Source organism: Oratosquilla oratoria, chromosome 21 (genome assembly GCF_046742065.1).
Source record: "Oratosquilla oratoria isolate Oo_2021 chromosome 21, ASM4674206v1, whole genome shotgun sequence".
NCBI classification, from domain to species: Eukaryota; Metazoa; Arthropoda; class Malacostraca; order Stomatopoda; family Squillidae; genus Oratosquilla; species Oratosquilla oratoria.
In genome coordinates, this window is record NC_134797.1 from 7,867,768 (window position 1) to 7,872,767 (window position 5,000).

The following is a 5,000-nucleotide window of genomic DNA, read 5'->3' on the forward strand; positions in this document are numbered from 1 at the left end:
ACACACACACACACACACACACACACACACACACACACACACACACAGGTTCAAAACTAGAGTTCTGTTTAAGAAATATTATTTCCTTCAAAAAAATAAAGATACAAATAAACAATGATCGAAAAATAGAAGTCGCCAAAACTAGCGAAAAATACAATGTCCGTAACACGTAAATTCACAGAACATAAAAGGCTAGTATTGCCAAGACACGTAAATATACAAGTGTCGATCTAATATCGACAATCAATAACAATCAAAAATAGTCTTAATGACAATAAGTGGTAAGGTCGAGAAATATCGACCATCAGAATGGAAACTAAGTCCTACGTAATAATTTACGTAAAGAAAATAACAAAGTCGAGAAAATTCTACGACTAAGTCCGACAAAATGGACACGAGCAATGAGGCTCTGATAAACAGAGTCCACAAAGATTCGAGAATAGAAAAAATAATCTAAGTCCCAAAAACGTAGAGGACACAGTGCAATGGGGGCTCTGAGAGGCAGAGTCTGGAATTCTGGAATTCAAGAAAAGACCACCTCGCTTGCGCGGGATCGGGTTTTGTGGGAGGGGAAGAACGTCTGTTAGAAAATGAAAAGATAGTAGTGTATAAAAGAGGGCTATTGCCACCGGGCGAATCGCGAGCAATTAGGGGCTAGATTGTTGTCATGGCGTAGGAGGACTTGACCAGGAGCTTGGAGGGAAGCGCCCGACGCCGGAGGTTAGGAGGTTGGGATTACCAACGGGGTTACCAACGGGGTTAGGATCACCAACGAAAGTTGAGAAAATGGTAGGAGGCGTAGTAGTAGAGAAAGGGAGAAAAACGGAAAAATCTTTAGTGGGAGGTAAACTGAAATGAGAAGATGTAGTATAAGAGAAAGTGAGAAAGGAAGCGAATTTTAGTCGAAGAAAAAGGAAGTGTATATGTTTGTGCGTGGGATGCGGCTATGTTCGTGAGAGGGCGTTCCTGATTAGCCCCAGGTAAGGCATGAGGATTCCTGTTTTACCCCAGGTCAGGTTTGAGTAACGATATTATTATTATTATTATTATCATTATTACTACCATTACCATTATTATTATTACATTATCACCAGTCAAGCTGGTGAAGGGGTGTGTTACTTGTTGGTGCGGTTATACACGTTTTATCGTGTACACCGCACGTGGGACGGGCGCAGCTGACAGATAGTCTGTACGGTGTGGTCTAGGTGTAATATGTTGTATCAGATGTTTGTGTTTGGCGTGCAGTTTTTCTAGGTGTCTTGAGTGAAGTTTGTGTTTGTGTTGGTTGAGTGGACGGATGTTGGAAATTTGGTGTAGAGACTCAGTGGTTCTGAAGTCGCTCCATCGCGAGCCCGTGATGAACTGGACAGCGGCATTCTGAACCTTCTGATGCTCGTAGTTATTGGTGGCACATGTCAGCTGGCTTAGTCCCGGGGACTGGCACAGAATCGGTCTGACGAGGGCTAGGTACAATCGACGTTTGGTTCTCAGTGTTGCAGTTTTGAAGCGTCTGAGCCTACCCAGCACAGCCCTAGCCTTCGCTCCCTGCTTGCGGAAGTGTGGGGTCCAGGTAAGGCCACTATCAAGTGTGCTACCCAGCACACGGGTATGGTCCTTCGCTGGGATGTTTGTGTTGTTTATTTTAAGAGGAGTGTTTGTGATTGTTCTGTTGGTTCGTTTTGCAGCGAAAGAGTACAGCATTGCATTTCGACGCGTTGGTCTTAATGCGCCACTGTTGCTCCCACGCGTGTGCCCCGTCTAGGATGTTTTTGCATTACGTGTAACGCTCCCTGCAGCGTTTTGTGTCTGCTTATGTGGTTAGTGTCGTCCGCATACGAGAGAGTTAGAGCCTGGTTGCGAGGATAAGCCGGCTCTGGCAGGTCATTCGTATATAGATTGTACAGAGTGGGGGCAAGGACTGACCCTTGCGGCACTCCAGCCTTCGGCACAAAAGGTTGGGACAGACAGCCCCGCCACTTTATTCTAATTGACCTGTCGTCCAGGTAGTTGCAGAGCAACCTTGTGAACGGCAGGGCAAAGTCGAAGTTGTGGTACAATTTGTACTTCAGGCCTTCGTGCCAGACAGTATCGAATGCCTTCTCCACATCCTTACAAACCAAAATGGCCTTACCAGAGCGACCGTCTGGCGGTCTTTGAACCCATTGAGTGATTATGGATATTACGTCTTCTGCACCGCGCCCCGGCCGAAAACCAAACTGGCAGTCCCTCAGCACATTCTCCGTCTCTAGGTACACGGTCAGGCGGCGGCTTAAGACGTGCTCGAACACCTTTCCAAAGCACTCCAGAAGGGAGATGGGCCGATATGAAAGGGGGGCGGAGGCGGGTTTCTGGGGTTTAGGAATGAGGATGGTATGGGAGGCCTTGAATAGTTGTGGGAAGTACCCAGAGGCTAGTGAGCTGTTATATAGTGTCGTCATGTGTGAGATTATGTTGTCTGGCATACGTTTGAGTATGTGTGCATCGATGCCTGAAGGGCCAGGGGATTTTAGTTTTAGTGCCGAGATAACCCCCTTTACCTCCTCCAAAACTATGGGGCAGATAAGGGGATCATCTTCATCTAACTGAGAGAGATCAACAGTCTCGTCGGGAATGAGGTCACTACAGCTGTTCATAAATGAGTTAACACTGTGCAAGGTGCTAAAGCAATGTGGTCCTTGCACAGGATGGGGCTTAAAGACCTCACTCCATGCTGACGCCAGAAGGTCAGCTTGGTGTTGGGGGGAGTGTGCAGAGTGGTTAAGATGGTTGATGACCTTGGGTGGTGGCACAGAGCACTCCTCCAGCTCACGTTTGAGGGTCCTCCAGAACTTGGAAGGGTCCTTCTCACAGGCGCCGGAGAGCGAGGCCATCAGTTGCTCCTCTTCTCGATGTGAATCGATGTAGAGGGACTTCCTCAGGCTACTCTGTAGCCAGTGCATGTCTCTTAGGATGGCTACACGGGCCTCTAGGGGTGCTTGTAATAGATCTGTAGATCTGTTTTGTAGTGCAATGCGTAGTCTGTTCGTGCGCATAGAAGCGGTGAACGTGGCAATCTTTCGGTGCTTTGTTCTAGGAATGTGCTTTTTTACAGCGTTTTTGACAAACTTTGTAAGTGAGCGCCATTCCTGCTCTATCGCCGCTTGTGGAGTGTTGTCCATGTTTGTGTTGGTGTATGTCGTGAGAGTGTTTTTGAAGCCTTCCCAGTCGGCCTGACTGTAACGTAACCGAGGCTCACTGGGGATAAGGATGGGTGAGGTGGAGATGCGAAGGATTAAGGGTATGTGGTCTGAGAGGGTGGGGGCACCGGGTGAGATAGTGGAGTTGAGGAAGAAAGCTCGGCTGTTGGAGAACACCAGGTCGGGCTTACCCTGCAATCCATGACCTATGAATGTGGGAAAGTCCGGACCTAGGAACTTCAGCCGGTGAAGTATAGTAAGAGAGTGTAGTTGCCGACTCACTGAGCTGCTGTTGTGCGTTCCAGGGCTCCAAGCAGCATGACTGCAGTTGAAATCGCCAATGAAGAAGGTTGGGATTTTGTATGACATCACCTTGGCAATGTCAACAAAGGGGAGGAAGGGGAGGCAGAGTCCGCTGACCGTTACAAGCAATGACATATATATAGACTCTTCTCCGTCAGATCCGGAGTGTTGCCAAGTATCGCTAGACGCGACGATTAACAAGAGTGTTTAGGAATATTTCCAAGTACATACACGGATATTCTTTACATCAATGAATAGATAATAATATTTGATGAAGTTACCTTGTCAATCTTAGATAAGCAGAAACTTAATAGGTTTTATATGAATATCTATACGTACGTAAATGTAAGTTAGGGACGCAGTTACCACAAAATTAGTTCACACGCCAATTTCTTTAGCGCGCGCTTAAGCTAGCATGCCCACAACGGCGTTTACGGCGTCAGAAAACGACGAAAATATGCAATTACTTTAATCTTACGTAAATCAAATCCTAAGATTGACAAGATAGATCCGCAAGGTAATACACATACATAAATTCAAATGCAAAGTATGGAATAGTTTGTCAAAGCACAAAAAGGAACGAAATACAATCCGATGAATAGAAATCATCACTTAAGAGTCTTCAGACGTGAATACACCTCACGTAGGCACAGAACTTTGTCACCGGCGTCCGAAGATTAAGAGAATATGTAATTTCTCTTATCTTACGTAAATCAACTCGTAAGATTGACAAGAGAGATCCACAAGACAATAGACATACATAAATCTATATGTAATGTATAGAATTTGGTTAACAGTGTACAAAAGGAATGGAATACATCATATAAATATAATTCATCACTTTAACAGTACTCTTACAGTTGGATATCGAGAAGTCCACCAAGCCTTACCGTGGGAACGGCTGGCATAGTCCGAGTTACACATACGTACATGCGCGCATGTGCGTCTGAAATGAAATCTTCACTACGACGAGCCTGTAGTCGTAACTATATATATATATATATATATATATATATATATATATATATGTGTGTGTGTGTGTGTGTGTGTGTGTGTGTGTGTGTGTGTGTGTGTGTGTGTGTGTGTGTGTGTGTGTGTGTGTGTGTGTGTGTGTGTGTGTGTGTGTGTGTGTGTGTGCGTTTGTATGTATATATATATGCATATATATACATATATATATATACATGTGTGTGTATATATGTATATATATATATATATATATATATATATATATATATATATATATATATATAGTTACGACTACAGACCCGTCGTAGTGAAGGGCTAAAACATTTACGTGAATATAGGTCTATTTCTCATGTGTACGTGTGTGCGTATGTGTACTTTTGATAGGTTTCGATAGATGCCGGCTTTCCCACGGTATAGACGTAACTCACCTTCTTGAGCTAACCATCGACGTGACGTATGAAGATTGTCACTTTAAATTGTTCTACCTTTATATACGTATTTCGTTCTTCTTTTGCTCTGTCAACATATTCCTTTCATTACATAAGGATTTAT